The 20361-nt window shown below is 32.6% G+C and overlaps 1 pseudogene; it reads right to left on the bottom strand.

Moving 5' to 3' along the window:
* Nucleotides 1-19062: 19062 nt before the first annotated feature.
* LOC114237846 (WD repeat-containing protein 75-like) lies at nucleotides 19063-20105 on the bottom strand (annotated as a pseudogene).
* Between the last annotated feature and the right edge of the window lie 256 nt (nucleotides 20106-20361).

The following is a 20361-nucleotide window of genomic DNA, read 5'->3' as shown; positions in this document are numbered from 1 at the left end:
GCAAATAATGATAGTTAAAAAAATTTTCAGTCCTTGAACTTTTTATTCCTTTATTGCACTGTCTAGAACCTCCAATTCTCTTATGCTGTACCTCTCTTACTGCTCCCTTAACTCAATTTCAGAAGACTAGATACACTCCTTGTTAAATGCATTATATTTCTCAGCATTGTTTCTTCATGTCACTTAGCACATTTTGCAATTTTATATCTGCATGACTATTTGATGTCATTTCTCCTCTGATAGATTGATTATAAGCTCCAAGAAGGCAGGGGTAGTGTTTTCTTTTTTTTTACCATTATGCATATAGCATTTAGCATTGTATCTAGAAAAGTAGACATTCAATAAATATTTATTTGTTGGGGGGAATGAATGGATGACTGAAAAAATGAGATATATAATATGTAAGTATTTTTATTAAAAACCTTAGTAAAACATTTTAATGTGTTTGTAATACTCTATGTAAAAAATGAACTCCTTCAACTTTGCTTTCCTCCATTTTAAAAAATTTTTCACAGAGTAAATCTTTATTTATGTTTCTTATTTCCAAAATCATCCTGTAGATTTCAGAAATTGACATTTCTTTGTTAAAAGGACAAACATTTCTTATTGCCTGCTCTCAAATTGCTTTTAAAAAATTTTGCACTAAGATGAACTTTCACCTTTATTATAGCATATGAAGTAGTAAATGTCTAAATTTTTGTAAAACACTGCACGTTTTTATGACTTTCGTTGAAATATATATTACTTCCATATTTATGATGCTGCTATGTATTTTTTTATTTTCAAATGAGCTGGACACAATTGAAAAATACTTCAAATAAAAATAAGGTAATAATAATGACAAGCAGCTACTATTTATCAGGTGTGGTTTGGTATACATCAGGGATTACAAACTCTTTCTATAAAGGGTTAGAGATGAAATATCTTAGGCTTCATGGTTCATATCGTCCTTGTTGCAACTACTCAAATCTAGCATAGTATAAAAGTAGACATAAACAATATGGAGCAGGATGGATGGGGCTTTGATCCAATAAAACTTAGATCTATAAAATGTTAGATCTATAGATCTATAACTAGATCTATAAATGTTAATCTCAGTAACTTTTATCTCTAAATCTCTTGATTATTGTTTCTCTTTTTCTCTTTAGAATCATACAATATACGACTATTTCTCATCTTGGTTTATTCTTCTCTGTCCTTGTTAGTCAAGATCTTTATTCATTGTTTTCATCTCTTTTTGCTTTCCCTAATTCTGTGAGCACCTATCAAATTTACTAGTCATTTAATTTATTGAATTTAATGCATTTTTAATTTTCTAGCGAATTACAGGGTTTTTAAAATTTTTCCCCTTTTATCTTGCCATTTTTGTTTGTATTTCATATTATTCTAACTTCTAATTTTTTAGCCATATTTAGGAAAAACTATGTCTCTAATTGGGAATTTGCGATTGACACATACACACGGCGATATTTAAAATATATTAACCAACATGGACCTACTGTATAGCCCAGGGAACTCTGCTCAATATTCGTAATAACCTAAATGGGAAAAGAATTTGAAAAAGAATAGATACATGTATATGTATAACTGAATCACTTTGCTGTACACTTGAAACTAATACAACATTTTTAATCAATGATACTTCAATATAAAATTAAAATTTTAAAAACATAAATAAATAAATAAATTTCATTAAGGATTCTCTCCATATTTGAACTATTTCTTCTCAGTCTCTTGACTGAGTAACTTTTAAAGGTACAGCTATTCTCTGCATGTTTAGGATAATTATTTCTTTTTGCGTCAGTATTTTCTCATGAATTCTAATTTTTTCTGTACACTTATTTTGTACTTCTAAAATACTGTTTTTACACTTTATCTTTCCATTCACAGAACCTTAATGACTTCTTATTTTATTGGTATATTGTGTTATTTTCTTTTTTATGTTAACCTTTTTTTAATTGAGGTATAATTGACAAACAAAATTGTATTTTTTTGGTCTAAAATAAAAATTTTAATAATAGTATTATTATGAAGCAAACAACTGTGTAACCACCCTGTATAGTTGGCTAGCATCTCAGAAGCCCTCTGCCTGCCTCATCCCATTCAAAATTACTCTTTTCTCTAAAAGTAACCTCTATTCTGACTTTTCATGGTACTAACTTTCTGGCTTATGTTTATAATTTAAACACCTAAGTTTGCATACTCCAACGAGATAGTTGAGTTTTTCCTGTGCTTTTTCTTTCTATTTATTGTATGCTTATTTCCTGTCTCATTTATTTCTGCTTTATAAAATTTTATATTTTTAAAGTATACAATGTGATGATTTGATATACATATACAATGTGAAATGATTACCACATCCATCACTTCATTAAATTATCTTATTTATGAAAATGCTTAAATTCTACTCTTAGCAAATTTCAAATATACAATGTAATATTATTAACTGTAGTCACCATGCCGTACATTAGATCTTTAGAACTTACTCATCCTACAAATAAAAGTTTGTACACTTTGACCAATAACTCCCCCTTTTTCCTTAGCTGCCACCGTGTCCAGCCCATGGCAACTATCATTTTACTCTCTATTAGTTTGCCTTTTTTTTTAAGATTACACATGTAAGTGTTATCATACAGTATTTATCTTTCTCTGCCTGGCTTACTTCACTTAGCGTAATGCCCTCTAATTCCACTCATTAACTGAAAAGCTTTTGCGTAGCAAGGAAAATAATCCAAAAAAATGAAAAAGCAACCTACAGAATGGGAGAAAATTTTTGCAAACCATATGTATGATAAGGAGTTAATATCTAAAATGCATAAGGAACTCATACAACTTAATAGCAAAAAATGAATAACCTGATTAAAAATAAGCAAAGAACCAGAATAGATATTTTTCTAAAGAAAATATATTAAGACCCACTAGTACATGAAAAGATGCTTAGCATCACTAATCCTCAGGGAAATGCAAATCGAAACCACAGTGAGATATCACTTCAGACAATTTGAGATGGCTATTAACAAAAAGACAAGAGATAATGAATGTTGGCAAGGGTGTGGATATAAAGGAATCCTTGTACATTATTGGTTGTAATGCAAATTGCTGCAGCAATAATGGAAAACAGTATGAAGATTCCTCAAAAAATTAAAAATAAAACTTCCATATGATCCATTAATCCCATTTCTGGGAATATATATGAAAGAAGTGAAATCAGCATCTCAGAGATATTTGCACTCCTATGTTCTTTGCAGTATTATTCATAATATGAAGAAGTGGAAGCAACCTAAGTGTCCATCATAGATGAATGGATAAAAAATATTATACACACACACACACACAATGGAATATAATTCAGCCATAAAATGAAGGAAATCCTGCTATTTGCAACAACATGGATGAACCTGGAAAGCATTATGTTAACTTATAAGAATCTTTATAATGAGATCACTCTAGCTATTTCTCCAATTTTATTTCTGTACACATTTCCTATACAAGTAAGTTTATATATTCAGTTGTTAAGATTTCAACCTTTGTATATCTGCCTCCAAAATTGGCTTTTTCTGGATTGCCCTTTTTACTTTTTCAATAATTATATATTTTCTAGAGTGTTTCCCTATGTACAGCTCAAGTTATATCATGTTGGGAAATTTTTCTTTGAGGTTTTAGCCCTTAATATTGCTCTTGATTTCCTGAAGGAATTATTTCCTGTTATCATCCTTCTGAAACATGTATTTATCATAAGCCTGCTAAAAGCCAATAATTAACCAAGACCCAGCGAACACAACAGTAGATGCAGATCTTTTGCTCTTCACCTCATACAGTGATGACATCTACCATTATTATTATTTACTTTGGCATGTTTTACGTATTTTATTTTATTCCCATTTAACCTAATTTTACAAATGTGCAATTACAGAATTTGTGAAGTTAGGAAAGTTACCCTTGTCAAGAAGAATTCAACTAAAATTTCAGATTCCAAATTCCTATGCTGTTTACCTGGCTATTAATTATTTTCCTACCTACTCATTCAGCCATCTAGTTATCTGATTTTTTCCATGATTTATCCTGTCCCAAATACAATTTTGAGAACAGGCACAGTATCTTTGCGTTATAATATCTTGCAGAATTTGCAGCACATATCAAGATGTAGTAAATGTTTGCTGTTGAGAATGAAACTAATCTATGTTTATGGAAATATGTTTATTGAAAACTTTACATCGCTTAAATTATGTAAACTTTTTGGAAACCAAGCAGGAGAACATCTGTTCTGTTATGGGGCTTATTTAGCATAGTTTCTTTATATTTTTAATTGAAAACTTGCTAAATTACAGACTACTTCTTTGTGAGAGTGATAGCTATTGTTATTAAAAACACTGTTTATTCATGTTCTTGGAAACTCATGTTTAAGCAATATATAACAAGGCATATCTGGCAGCTGCAAAGTGCAAACCCAAACATATCCCAACAATAATGCTTAGTAATATGCACAGAGAAAAGGTACATTTCAGCACATGGTTATCCATGCTGAGTGATTAATGGAACCAGCTGTGATAAAAAAGGGCTTATCATTTATAACTCAAACTCAGCAGTCTCTCTCAAAACTGTATCTTCAATCAAAAAATGCTTATGAGGCCAATGTAAAAGAAATTCCTTCTATAGATGCTACAAAATGCTGGCTATGAAAATTAACATTTTGCAGAATTTTAGGGAAATCTAAAATATTAAATAGGCCTGTAAACATTTTAAAGCCAATGACATGGCCCTGCATTGTGAGAAAGTGCTTCTTGAGAGGCATCTGTCCTCAAGTTTATTAAAGTAAAATGGCTCGTTAGGTGTGGATACCATGAATGAAAGTAACAGAATAATTTTATTTTTGGTTTGTTGGTCTTACAAATGCTAATTTGTTTTTTGAGCAAAACCTATTTTAATATTCAGTAAATTACAATCCACCAGTCAATTTTAAAAAGCATATAAAATTTATATAGTCATTATAAATGGAAGTATAACATAATAGCTCATAGCACATATTCTAGAATCCCAGCTCCATCACCAAGAATGTATGTACCTGGTTAAGTTACTTAGTTATTTGGTATCCTCTGCCTCAGTTTCCTCATCTGTAAAACAGGCATGATAATAGAACTTGCCTCAGTAGGGTTGTTATTAGGATTAAGTGAGTTAATATTTTAAAGTGTATTACTCATATATATTATTCATATATATAATCTATCCTCTCAAAAACACCATAAAATAATTTAAAACATAAAAATTTGAGCATATTTCTGTTCATCAATATCTAATGTGATCTGAATTAATTTTTTCTAAAGTTTTTATTATAAAAGTGATTTATAGTTAAAAAAAGAAAATGCAGAGCAATTTCAGGTAAAGGTAAAATAAACCATCAATAATTACCTGATAGAGATAATCACTACATAACATTATTGTGTTATTTTCTATTTTTTTTCTATGCATATATTATCACATATTTTAAATCATATATGATATACAATTTTGTGTCCTGTTTTTTCTTATGTAATGCTGTATCAAAGGCATTTTATGTTGTTTTGAATATCTTTCATCTTTCATAAACAACATTTAAATGAAAACATACATTTCATAATAAAAATGCATCATGATTTATTTGATTATTCCTATTTTGGGTCATATAAAGTTTTATTCTAATCTATTACATGTAATAAAAGCTTTGTGCCTACATCTTAGTTCAGATATTAAATTATTCCATTAGAATAAATTGAGTCAAATACTGATTCAAGTGGTCTTTCTTCAGTCTCTTAGTCGTAAGTGTTCTCTACTGAGATAAGTCCACTTTTAGTATTCATCTGGTCTACGAATGTGGCAGAAATCCCAAGATTCCCTTGGAGAATGATCGAATTTCAGGAGGAAGCTGGTAAAATGACAAAGTGGTTCCTCAAATGTGCTTGGTTCTTGGATAAGCTGAAGTCCAAGATTAAACTTGTCTCTGTTGATATCTCTTTGTGGTAATTTGGAAACAGAAAGAACTATGTGTCCTAACAAAAAGGGGACTGTCATAACAAGGATCCAGGGTATTTTATAACTGGTGTTCAAACTGGGTTGTTGAATTTGAAAGTGGATTCTAAGGAAATTGGCAGTTATTTTTACAATACCTTTCTTTTAGATACTGGAAGCAAAATATCTGATTGTACTATCAAAAAATTTCCCCAGTTTACAGCCGTAAAAGATGTGGGGAAACTATCAACTGATCAGTACCAGCATTAAGAACATTTTTACAGCCTGAAAAAATGGTAACAGCCTTTGGAATATGCCAGGTAATTATGGGGCTTCATTGTCAAGAATGCATCATCTGCCTGGACACTGACTTGTGACAACAAAACTTACCCTACAATGGAAGTGCTGGATGCCCCGAATAGGTCATCATCCCAAACCATCCAAGTCATATTTCAGGCGTGGCATCTACATGGGATCTCAGATTGTTCATGTTGCTTGCAAATGTACCAAACTGAAGATGGTATTAATTACCATCTTAATAAGATCTAGAAGACAGTCTCCAATTCTTAAAATTTGATGATCTGCCATTTCTGACATGATCCTATCAAGTTCATGCTTGTAAAATATTTCTTAGATTCTTTTTCCTTGTGATGCTTGGCTAGTCATTGTATGAGGTAAACTAAAGCTATGAGTGACATCTAGCCAGGGCAGAAGTGTAAAGCAAAATCAAAAACTCTTTTCAAGAAGAAAACTGAATAGTATATGCACATCTGTCACAACAGGGTAAATCAATTATGAAAGAAAGGTCCCAGAACTAGGTTTTTCTAGTAGACCATGTAAATCTTTTAAAAAATCTGGTTAACTTTTAATTTTTATCTTCTAATAACTTGTTATTTTACAAATTTATTTCTCATGAATAAAATCATTAAACAAAAATATTTTAAACAAAAAGGGCTACTTTTTAAAAAAAAGTGATCCATTTTTAAATGGAGGCTTCTTGTTGAAATTCCTTTGTTGTGAAAAAGATTAAGGGAATACAACATTTTTTAAATGATACTTTCACGTCTGCTGATTTAAAAAATTTTTGACTTATTTTGAGATGAATATCTTTATTAATTTATAAGCATAATGCCATAATTTTAAAAGTTACTGTTTCAAGGCATTAGCATATTTGATTAGCGTTAGCCTAGGGTATCATGTATGATTTGCACAATCCAAGGGGATGGGATCCCATTAATTTATTCCATATATTCCAAGACAGAAATCATGACCCCATAAGATACATAGTACAATTTTTCCATCACAGTATGTGGTAACCCTAGTTAGTTTTAGCCATCAGTAACTCTAAAAGATTCTTAAAAACTCAGTAAAAATATTCTTAATTGCCACTTCCAGTGAGAAATTTTTCTACTCTAGAAAGCGCAAAATATCTACTGATACATTTTTCTGCTCCTTGGACCAATTTAATCAAATCATATTTACTGATCACCACAGGTAAAAATGCTAACCTTTGGTGATACAAAGATAAGATCAACACAGTACCTTCATTGAGGAACTTACAATTTAATGGAAGAATTTTGGTAGAGTGATTAATGCACCAAGAGCTTTATGAATATAGGGCAGTTGTTCTTTGCCTCAAACAAAGAGCTTAGAAGTTTTTCAGGGGGATGAATTTCTGAGAAATCTGAAAGGATGATCCTGGAAAAGAAAGAAAAAAAAGGATGGCATTTCAAGGAGAAGAAACAGAATGGCAATAAGCAAAGTAACACAATGTTTCACGTAGTGTTATGACACTACAATCAGTTTGATGGTCCTTGAACACAGATTGTGTAGTGGAAGTGGCAGAGATATGCTCATTGTTAAGCAGGAGAAAAGTGGTGGAGGACATTGAAGGGCAAGGCTTGTGCTCCATCTTACATGATAAGTAAGAATTGAAAAGATTCAGGAAGTGAATGAGATTCTATTGCTGGCCTGAAAAAAAATTTGAGAAGAAAAATCAGAGAGAGATAGCAGTCAGGAACCTATTTAATAACCCAGGGGGAACATGGTGAAGGCCAGACTGCTAATATGAGGGAAAGTGAGTAGGAGATGAGCTTGAGAAATATTTAGGAGGTAAAATTGACAAGGATTTGCATTTGATTGATAGTAGTTTTATAGGGCAGACACAACTCAACAAAATGTAAGTGAAAGGATTTAAAGGAATTAATAATCTAGTCCGATGAAAACATTTGAAGTGTTTCTAGATAAGTAGGTCTCAAACCTGGCTGCACATAAGAATCACCAGGGGAGATTAAAAAAAGATGAAGCTTCATTCCCTCCCAAGACCAATTATATAAGAATCCCCAGTGATGAGATTCAGGCATCTGTATTTTTAAAAAGCTTCCCTAGTGATTCTAATGTGTATGCAGTATTGAGCACCACTGTTGTTTAAGTCATTTTCCAGATGTGCTTTTGACTTACAAAACAAAAAAGAAGTATATGGAAAATGAAAATAGCATTAAGAACCAACTTGTGTCCTATAGTCATTATAGGAAGACTATGAAGCTCAATGCATATTTTATACCACACTAATCTTATAGGTAGACATTAGTGTCCAAGTGGATTTCTCAAGATCATCCAGGTGTTCGGCAGCACAGGCTCGATTTGCACCAGAATTTGTCTGACTCCACATTCCATATACTAAAATTGCCTCTCTATCTATAGCCAGATAGTAATTGCTTTACTCTACAATTTATTCTTATAATTATTTTAAAAAATTATAGATATTTGAAGTGTTATTCTTTTCCCCACATAAGATTTTGGAAATTCTACGAAAATATTTAATAACTTGTTCCAGCATATTTACAGTAAATAGAAAAGTGGTCTTGGGAGAAACGAAAGTTTGGGTGATAAGGAAGTTAGTAAAAGTGAATACCGGCTCATGGGTTTTTTTGTTCTTTCCAGAAACTAGAAATACTGAGAAGTTCAAAGAAGAACATAGAAAATACCTTGCTCAATTCATCTAGAATTGACTCTGTCACTGACTTGGCATATTCCATGCCGTATTTCCAAAAGAATGAAAGCTCTGTGAAATAAGGGATTTTTTTTTTCTTCTGTTTTACTCACTGATTTCTTTATAGTCAAGGAACAATACCTTATATACGACATATCATGTACTGAACATTCTGTATCAAATGTCGCTGGAGCAGAGTGCTTCATATTATCAAAACTCCATTTTAAATACCCCCAATTTAATAGAAATTCCTTTGGAGTATATTGTCGAATAAATCTTTACCATCTGTTGACTTTTCTGCTTCAGAAATACATACTACATTTTATCTTGTTTTTCCTTTGCCTTCTGTATGTATTTCTTTATGTGTAGCTACTTAATCAAATTGTTTTTCATCAGTATTCACTTTGGTTTTTTAAAGCCCTTTTTACAACAATTCAGGTTTCTATACTATTGTATTAATACTTGCTATGTCTAATTAATATATTAAGTCTTTAGTGATGTTTCCTAGGTTCTCAATATGTTTTCTCACGTTGGGAATTTTACTTATTTTTGTTGTTGTTTTGCCATCTCATCTTTAAGATCTTTTGCTTTTATTTCATTGATCTACAGCATTTTGGGGGGGTTCCTTAAAATTTCCTCTTATGGTGGTTTTCTTTGTATATCTTTTGTTTCTTTCTTCTTTTCTTTCACGCTGTAGTGTTTTAAATATTTTCTACTTTATATCTTTCTTGTGCTTGGGTGTTTCTGCCCATATGTAATTTTTCAAAACCTTCAGATTCTTTTTCCATTATATCTCAGACCAGTTTGATTTTTTCCCCACAAATATATTGTGAGGGCTAGGAATTTGGCATTCTCTGACATTTCTGTAGGTAAAGAAAATGGTAAAGTTGGAGGGCTTTGTTTAGAGAGGTTGTATTCAGGCTTTGTTACAACACTTGAACTCTGCTCTCTGGTCTTACGAAGTTAATTTTTTTACACAATGGTGGATGGCACAAATTTACTTGTTATATACCATACTCTTATGGTATGGATTGTTTTGCCAAGGAGATTTCATTTCCTTCTTAGAGAATCAAACTCATTATTTGCTTTTCTTGACTTTGCTGTTTTCTCCCCAGCAGCCAGTTTCAATAGTCCAAACATACATAGACTTCCATTTAATTGAAAATTTTGGCATTTTTCTGAAACTTCGCAGATTCGGTCATCTCAACAGTGTGGATTCTGGGGAGTCCATGCATGTAGAGGTGAAATCTTTCTCTGGTTCTTTGTGCCAATCCAAAATCCTTTCCTCACTTCTTTGATCTCCACTTTTTGAAGTTAAATAAATTATACTTTGTACTTTTTTTCTTTTCCTTTCTTTCTTTTTGTAAAATTTTGATTTAGTAGCTGTTGATATAGACGTTTTCTATTTCTTTTTAGTCTTTTATTTAACTAACTTTGTTTCATTTGAGGGGAAGGAAATCTGAGACTTCCACTTTTTTAATCTACTTTTTCTTTAGAGACATGAACATATATTACTAATTTTTTTTTTTTTTATATATTACTAATTTTAAGAGAAAGAACTAACTGAAACTGAGAGGTTAAGCTGTTGAAGGCTACAGGAAGCTACAAAAACACTGTATGAGCAGGAGAATAAAATAATATATGTAGACGGGTGTGAAGGTAAGTAAATTTGTGAGGGGGGTCGGAAATATGAGGAATTTCATGCTTAAGCACTACACTTTTTAAAAACTAGAAGGAATTTGGTGAGAAGGAAACTCAGGTTTTAGTAGGTGGTAGAATGAATCGAAGAAAAAGGACCCTGAGAGAAGATAGTGCGAAGTACTCTTTACAGAAAATTCTTTTTTTTTTTTTTTTACTTTTTTAATTTATATTGGTGTATAGTTGATTAACAATTACAGAAAATTCTTGACATAGCTTTTATCTTTCCTTTCTACTCCTATCTATACAGGCTATGCAAACTATTTTTCCCTTTTTGTTTGTTTGTTTGATTGATTGCCTTTCTTTCTCTTTCTTTCTTGCTCTCTTCACTATTAGCACGCTCCATGCTATCTGGGGATTCAGAGTCAACAGCCTCTCTGCAAGGTGAGGTAATCTTAAGTGACAGTGAGGTATTGCACCATAAAGTTAATTATTCAACTGAATGGAGAGGGAAGCATTAGTGCAGTTAAGAAAAAATCATTTGTTTGCTTTCGGCACATGTCTATGATGTTGCTCAATGAAACAGTTATTCTCCAAAGTATGATCTTCCTAGATTTATATAAAACTAATTCTTGTCACCTTGTCATAGGTTCAATAATGGTAAGGGAAGAGTAAAAATAAATTTAATTGTGCTTAGAATTATTAGGAAAGTCAAGTATAAAATATTTCCCCTAAAATATATATCCAGGAAATGCTGGAAACCAGATACATTTAGCTTTACATGTTATAAAAGATAGAATTCAAAACTTTAAAAAATGATTTATTAATATAAGGTATATAGCAAAAGGTGCTCTGACCTTGGTAAGCTTTAAGTATTTCTTGTATTTCTCATCATAGGTAAAACTAATGTAATCACTTGCTTTCAATGTTAATGTGTGTGGAGAAGTAAGAATTGCATTTATCTCAACTATATATGTCAGAAACCAGAAGACTGAAAAATGATCAAGTGCATTCATTTCCCTTTACTGTTGTCTAAATTCTGACTTTATCCTACTCTTACAATGATTGAAATTGTGATTAAGAAGAGTGAGGTATCCTTGCTTGGTCTAGTGGCCCTGCATTTTTTAAATACCCTGCAGTGTATCTTTGCACCTAGATTTGTTTTTGGTTTTTTTTTCCTATTTGCTTCCATTTATATAAAGTACAAGAACAGGTGAGACTAGTTTCTGCCATTACAGGTCAGGAGGAGGCAGAGAGGGATTCTGGGATGCCTGGTGATGTTCTGTTTCTCAATCTGAGGTTGGTTGCGTGGGTTCCTGATTGTGAAAGTGCATCCAGCTGTACATTTGTGACACGTGCACTTTTCTCGAGATATATCGCATTTCAATAAAAAGTTTTTAAAAATTTGTAAAGTGCTGATTTCCACAAAGGTGTATTTGTTTTCTACATTTTTATTCTGGCATCTGGATAAGCTGCAAGGCATTTAATGTAATCTCAAATCCATTCATCCATTGAGCCCCCCTGTTGTGACACAGTGAGAAGAGGCAGGTGTTTCTTAAGCTTGAGGCACACATATAAATTACTTGCCCTAAATTTTTTATTTGAGCACAACTTGAATGATTCATTTAAAAATATTTTGTCAGTTTAAATTAGTTCCTTGAATCAAATACGAATGGAATCTGCCTTTAAAACACTATATTCCTCAAGCTGTATATACACACAGTATGAAATAACAACAACTCATTTTTGTGGCTGTATGGACACTATGTGAAAATGTACTTCTGAAATCTGCTTAGATGTGCGACGAGAATTGACTGATTATTTGTGGTTGAGATGATTTTGCATGGTGTCAGGCACTATCAATACTTACATTCTTTGTCCAGATACCATGTACACCAATGGCATGAAAAAACAAAGAAATAATTGAAACAGCTTTGCTGAAGATTGGAGGTGAAAAGCTTTATCGGATAAATACAGAGCAAATGCCATTTTTAGTGTATTTATGTATTCTTTTCCCATACCTACATGTGTGTTTTATGATGGAGGAATATTTTGCAAATATAAGCTTTGTGTGTCGGTTGTATGAAGGAAGTGGTAGAAAATTATTTCGGAGAAGAAACTAGAGAAGGTTATGAAGAGCCTGGAATTATGTGCTACAAAGTTTTATCATTTTTTTTTTTTAAGCAAGTGGAGATTCACTGAAAAGTTTAAAAATAGAAGAGGCGCTTATATGGTCAAATTTACATTTTTGATAGCTCTTAAGATGGTAATGTTGAGGACTAATATGCTTGTAGTGAGCCAGAAGGTAAAGAAACTATGACATGATTGTAACATTCAAGGTGAAATAATGAGGAGTATAGGCAAGAAGCATTCTGAGAAAAGGATGGTTAAAGAAATAGAATCAAGTGAATCTGTTAATCATTATTTGATTATGACAGATGTGTCTAGAATAACTCCCGAGTTTTTGGTCTATGTATTAAAGAAAACTATTAACTGTTAACCCAGGTAAAAGATGGGAAGGTGCCTATAGACTATCATGTAGAGATATTTCCTGGTTGGTTATATGGGTCTGAAATGTAAGGGCAGATTTTAAGATAGAAACCAGCTTTGATAACCCTTCACCTATGGGTAGTAGCAGTTAAATATTGTGTGTTGTTGAAAGGGCATACAGAGCAAGAAAAAATAAAATGAAATATAGACCCCATTGATAAATGCATCACAAATTGGAACACACACTGGATTTATAAAAATCAGAGTTACTGCTCCCTCCCATTCCATATATCCTTTCCCATTTGTTGCCTGTCATATTGTGTGATTTCCTTCTTTGCCCTCCTTTAAGGACCACATTGCTTGAGTTTCATTTACGAAGGTATTTGTTTCCTTTCATTCTGTAAATAGTGCTTCCTTGGGATCCACTTTATAATTTTGATAAGAAAGGATATTTGTCCCAATGCACTGATTAATATTTCCCCTGATGTGCTTCTCCTGTTCATAAGGTGAGCTATAGTGCTATATGGAGTCTTGTTCAGCACTGTTTAGCAAAAAGTGATACACGATATCATGTAGGCTAAATTATGTTGCTGTAACAAATAACATCCAAATATCAGTGACTTAAAGAGAAAATGTTTATTTCTTGCTCATGCACTGTGCTGATGCCCTGCCCCACATCATCTTCACAGCAGAACCTTGTGATGGCTTTCACACATCATTTCTATTCATTGTTTTTTTAAAATCTTTATTGGAGTATAATTGCTTTACAATGGTGTGTTAGTTTCTGCTTTATAACAAAGTGAATCAGTTATACATAGACATATGTTCCCATATCTCTTCCCTCTTGTATCTCCCTCCCTCCCACCCTCCCTATCCCACCCCTCTAGGTGGTCATAAAGCACAGAGCTGATCTCCCTGTGCTATGCGGTTGCTTCCCACTAGCTATTTATTTTACGTTTGGTAGTGTATATATGTCCATGCCACTCTCTCACTTTGTCAACATCTTACCCTTCCCCCTCCCCATATCCTCAAGTCCATTCTCTAGTAGGTCTGTGTCTTCATTTCCGTCTTGCCACTAGGTTCTTCATGACCTTTTTTTTTTTTTCCGTTAGATTCCATATATATGCATTAGCATACGGTATTTGTTTTTCTCTTTCTGACTTACTTTACTCTGTATGACAGACTCTAGGTCCATCCACCTCACTACAAATAACTCAATTTTGTTTCTTTTTATGGCTGAATAACATTCCATTGTATATATGTGCCACATCTTCTTTATGCATTCATCTGTTGATGGACACTTAGGTTGCTTCCATGTCCTGGCTATTGTAAATAGAGCTGCAATGAACATTTTGGTACATGACTCTTTTTGAATTATGGTTTTCTCAGGGTATATGCCCAGTAGTGGGATTGCTGGGTCATATGGTAGTTCTATTTTTAGTTTTTATTGTCCAAAGCAAGTCACATAGCTAAGCTTGATGTCAGTGGGCCAGAGAAAGGGGTAACAAATATTTTAAAGAATACAATCTGCAGCTATGCTCTATGCTTATTTCTGTTATTACACTGTTAAAACATCTCAACCACCTTCCTGTTTTCTCAGGAACAGCAACATCCAATGAATTTTTTTGAGGGGAGATGCTATTTATATATGCCTCTCTATCTATGACTCTGTTAGTGGCTTTTTATGCTGGTAATTTCTTCCTTTAACATAGTTGTAACTAAAGTTTAGAGACCCGGTCTCCTGATGGACATAGCAAACACAGAATCACATCATAAGTTAAATCCCTGGTCTAGTTTCAGCAGTGATTCACTTTAGTTACGTTTGCTTCCAAAAAGGAGTACAATTTCTTTAAGCTAGGGTCTGCTTAACATTTTAAAAGATTATTGTCACAATGCTGGTTCAACTTTTTCACTATTTTGGTTTATTGTGAGATAGTTTTTACTACATATATGGTGGCTAAAATCCTCTGCCAGGTTTAGCATGGAAATAATGATTTATTATTACCCTTTGCTTACATATTTCTTTTTTTTTTAACATCTTTATTGGAGTATAACTGTTTTACAGTGGTGTGTTAGTTTCTGCTTTATAAAAAGTGAATCAGCTATACATATACATATATCCCCATATCTCTTCCTTCTTGTGTCTCTCTCCCTCCCACACCTCTAGGTGGTCACAAAGCACCGAGCTGATCTCCCTGTGCTATGCGGCTGCTTCCATGTGAATGTAGATATACTTTCCACCTTACAGTCTCCTCTTAAATATTAAAATAACATCAGTGTTCAGTTCATATCCTGTTATTAGATAACAGAGAATACCATTGATCAATCAGTCCTATTCCATCATACTAGGAAAATTCTGCATAACATGCTTATGTTTATTTCTCAAGGTAGAAAACATTTAAATTAATTGAAATATTTTAAAAGATATTATTGATCCTGTCTTTCACTAATTCAATAAAATATCCAATTAAGTAGGTATCTATCTATATGCTACCCCAAAAATGATATTGTTGCATCATTACTTTGAATGCAGTCACCTCTTTTTGGTCTAATTCGTACTTTGTCTACTGACAACTAAATGGTCCTCACTCCCTTACAACTTATTTAAAACGTCTTGCCTTCTGCCTTTATACTGTGGAATTCCCAACTGGTTTCCCTTTTACTAAACTTGTCTCTAAACAAAATTGTTTCCTACTTGACTGTAATGAAAGTCATATTTACTATTACAGCACTAAAATAATTCTGTATTTACGGATAACCCCATTCCCTTCAGCCTCATGAATCAAAGTATTCTTATTCCTTTTGAAAGCCTTTAATCTGTGCCATGGTATCAGCCCTTCTGACTCTTGACCTATTCAATCATGTTTTTTGCCCCCAGATATATCTCTTATAGTTCTCCTTCTATTACACTTATACTTTTGCAAACCCACTATTTCTGATGATCCATTATTTTATACTCATCTCCGCTTTCTTAACTTCACCATCAGAGCTCAGTGAATGTGAGTCAAATAATCAAAATTGGAAGTTGACAATAAAATATATGCGCTAGAAAATTGCCAGTGTAGTCTTTCAATATAAAGAAATCTTGATAATAGATACTGAAATGCAAGGATAATTAATTCAGATTTTTTGTATATTCTATATTTATATACTTCATAGAAACTACAATCAACATGGTTTCTAAAAACACATGTATTACATTAAATAAACTTCTTTAAAAAATATTCGAAAAAAAAAAATATTCGATTACACTTTGGCAATGATATATTACCAAAGCCATATGGATACAGCATTTTGGAAAGCAATTTGGATACAGCAATGCATCCATATATTCTCTAATAATTTAAGGAATTATGAGTATGGTAAAACTTAATAAATGTTCTTCCAAGTGAAGAACAAGTTATATTCTACCTTCAATAGGCAGGATTTTTACATGATTTCCTATTTGAGTTAATTTTTAATAAATATTTATAACTTGGAGTATAATATTATTAACAAAATTTTTATTCCAATTATATAAAATCTATTTTGTTACAAAAATTAAATCGCTGTGCAGTTTAACTATATAAACTATTCTTTTTCCAGATTCAATGAAAATATTAAAGCCAAAATATTCGTGGGATTCTGAGTGGTATGGTAACTTGTTATTCATAAATTTCATATTATTAGGAAAGAAGGGAAATGTTGGATGACTGAAAAGAGATGTTTTTGTTCACAGGAGTTATAAGTTATTACTTTGAACAAAGGAGAGTTAAAGATATGTTACTTGTTCATTCAGCAACTATTATTCAGATGTTATAAGTGACAGGTGTTGAGGACACAAAAACAGCATCAAATTGTGTAATGCTAGCTACTGTGAGGCAAACTACAAAATCCCAGTGGCTGATACAGTAAAAGTTTATTTCAATTTTTCCCTAGTGAGAAGTCCAAAACTACGTTTCTCGTATACAGGTGGCACCTCTCTTACCGTGGTGATGCAGGAAACCCACCTTATTCCAGCATTGAAGTTACCATTGTCATGTGCATCAAGCCAGGGGACAGGAAAATGGCACAGAGGACAAGCGGAAACTTTGTATGGATAAGGCTGTAAAAGTATGTATAACACTTCTACCCACACCCCATTGGTTAGAACTCAGAGCTACACTCAGTTACAGGAAAGGCTGAGAAATATTGTCTAATTGCGAGCCCAGGAAGTAGATAAAACAGGTTTTGTGAATGACCAGTCCATCTCTGCCACAAAGATGAAGAATATATAGTATCTTAACTTTAAGGAACTCACAGTCTGTTTGGATAAGCTGGTAGATGAATATGGTACAGAATGAAAATAACTTAGATAAATATATGTAGATAAAGAGGTACAAGAGAGAACAGGTTCAGTTTGTTGTTGGAAGTCCAGAAAGTTTGGCAGCGATGGACTGCATTATTTGAAAGAGGTTGTAGAGAACGTGATTCTTGGACTGAATTTTAGTGAAAAATAAATGTTCACCAATCAAATGTTGCCAGGGACAAGAGAATTTCAAATCAGTGAAAAATTAAGAAAAAGCTTTTGGGAGCGTGGCATTGGACATCAGGATCAGTGGAATTGTTTGTATGTTTGGAATAATATACAACACAATTTTCTGCCTTGGATTATTTTTTGTTTGCAAATAATATTGCTGCTGTTGCTTAATTTGGGGGTAAATTCACTTGACATATTTTTGTCATCTTTCATTTTTATTCTATTTAAGTAAAACAGTGATAAACAAAATATTGGAAATTATTGTTTCAATTTAATCTGAAGATTTTCTCTCATGCAATTGATCAATTACTATAACAAGTACTTGGAAATGTACTTTGTATATTATGCATTCTGATAATTTCCATTTTTATGTTTCATATGAACCAAGTTGAATTTTCTTTTATATTTGCTAGCAATTTAAACAGTGGTGGTTATCTGTAAGCAATCAAATTCATTTCATTTTATATGTATAACTTATCAAAGAACAAAACAAAATTATATCATTTGACTTTCCCTTGTATGAGAAACATAATTCAGCCTCCCTTTTATTTTTTATAACCTACAACTCAAGATTCATTAAATTAAAATGGGATTAATGATTAGACATTTAGTTTAGTTAGATATTAACTTTTACTATCAATATGATATTTTAAGGTATTCTCTTTGAGTTTTTAACTTAATTTAAATTTATAATAATCTTTATACAATTTGTTATACCTGTTTCTATATATTAGTGTATTCCTTGTTCATTTTGCCCCATGTATACTTTATTTTCTCACCCTGTTGTTCCTAACTTTACTTTTCCATCTTTAATATTTTATTTTAGAGCAGCAGTAACATTTAAAATGTTGGTTTGAGTGAACAAACGTAAAAATTAAAGTTTAATATTCTGTCCTCATTCTGAAAACTTAACAGTTTTCTAGATGTTATCTACTTTCCTTCATCCCTTAGTTTTTTTTTTCCTTTCACTTTTAGACTGCTCGTGTTCAGTGTCTTCTCCAAAATCTATATCATATTGTATCCAATTAAATAACTTTCTTTATTTGAATCATTAATTTCTTTCTTTTTGGATAGCAGCCGTGAATTTACAAACATGAAGCATAGAAAACAGAGGGCAGTGCCTGGGCTAGAGTAGAAAGAAACTCACTAACAGAGGTATGTTTTCTCTTAAAGGTAGTTGTACCGGTCATTAGCCAAAGCTTTATTTATTTATTTTTCATCCTGCTGGGGCTGAGCTTTTGTACATGAAATAAAATGGTGCTGTTGGACAACTTTCTTCTGCTATTACCATTTATCTTTTGAACTGAATTTTGTCTCTTTGAACATTCAGTCCAAATTTTCTTCTGGAGACTTTGGTCTGAATATCAATAAGCCCTGTGAGTTTTGTAAGCAAAACTGTAAGTAAAACTGATCTCTTCTTTGATGAACTTCTGATGTGAGGGATTCAGAGATTTCCCCAGGATCAAACACCTCCGCCTCCCCCCCCCCCCCCCCCCCGGTAAACCTCCTCTTTGGAGATATCCTTCTGAATACAAAATGGCCTTTGCTCACTGGGTTTAAGTACAAACAAATTTGAATCTTTTGAAGACCAAGATATTGTAGCAACATTCTCTGAATTAGGATCAAGTTCACAATTCTAACATTTAATTTTGCACTCTATTCCAATGCACAACTGGGCAGATTCCAATAACAAAGAATATCATTTTCAGCAGTACCAAGAAGATATGTTCTCAGACACATTAATCTCAGACACATTAATCTTCCAAAGCAAAGTCTCCCTATTTTTGCAGCTTATTGACATATGCCTCTCAATGTCATATTTCACTTTTTTTCTCAACTAACAAGTAATCATCTTCCAAGAAACAACAAAGAGTTGCTTGTTATTTGTGGTAACTGCCCATAAAGTCACAGTTCCACCAACAGCATTTTCCCATGTATCAGAATCATCTGTTAATATTCACATTTTGAAGTGATAATTTTACTAACTGGAGCAAAGATGTGGTTTTAATAATTTTTTTGTGTTACAGAGACAGAAAGATGCGTTATAATCTTTATGTAGCAAATTAAGCTTTGTGTTAAGAAGGGACAGATCACTTGTGTTTTCTTATTATGTGTCCTTGTTTTCATATGCAACTCAAGCTGAATTTCCATTTCTTGCTGTTGTTCCATTATTGCAAGGAAGTACATTGATATCCAAATAAAGCCTTTGTTAGCTCGGTTTGGATCAGTCTAGAAAAGAAAAACTGCAGGCTGTAGGTGTTTTGTTTACTACCAAGGATTTAATTATTGGATAAATTGTAAAACTATCAAAGATATCCCTGTCTTCCACTATCAGAATAAGGTATAGAACCAATACCCTGCAGTTAAGACTAAGAGATGGTCAGTGTATCCCCTAAGTGGGAGATAAACTCTCTCTTCTCTGTGGTATCTTGGCACTCTGTTGGGTACAAATTTAAAACGGCCATACATCAGACTGGTGATTGCTGCGGAAAAAGCCAGATCCATGATCCTATCGTGGCATGTAAGCAATGTAAACATATGTATGTATGCTTCCTATCAGCATCAGAATTCCTCTAATTATGATATTGGCCATATATATCACTCAAATAGTCTCTCATAAGCAAGAACAAAGAAGGCATGAAATTTATGTCCAATATGAGTGTTTATCAGAATGTTATCTATATAGTCCCACAGTTTAATTTTGAAATCAAAGGAGCAAGTGTACAGTTGTAGATGGTTGTTGGGTTGAGCTGGAATTCAG

This window comes from Balaenoptera acutorostrata, chromosome 3, assembly GCF_949987535.1.
Source record: "Balaenoptera acutorostrata chromosome 3, mBalAcu1.1, whole genome shotgun sequence".
Taxonomy (NCBI): Eukaryota; Metazoa; Chordata; class Mammalia; order Artiodactyla; family Balaenopteridae; genus Balaenoptera; species Balaenoptera acutorostrata.
The sequence above is the reverse complement of the archived record's forward strand: the minus strand, read 5'-3'. Positions and strand labels throughout refer to the sequence as shown.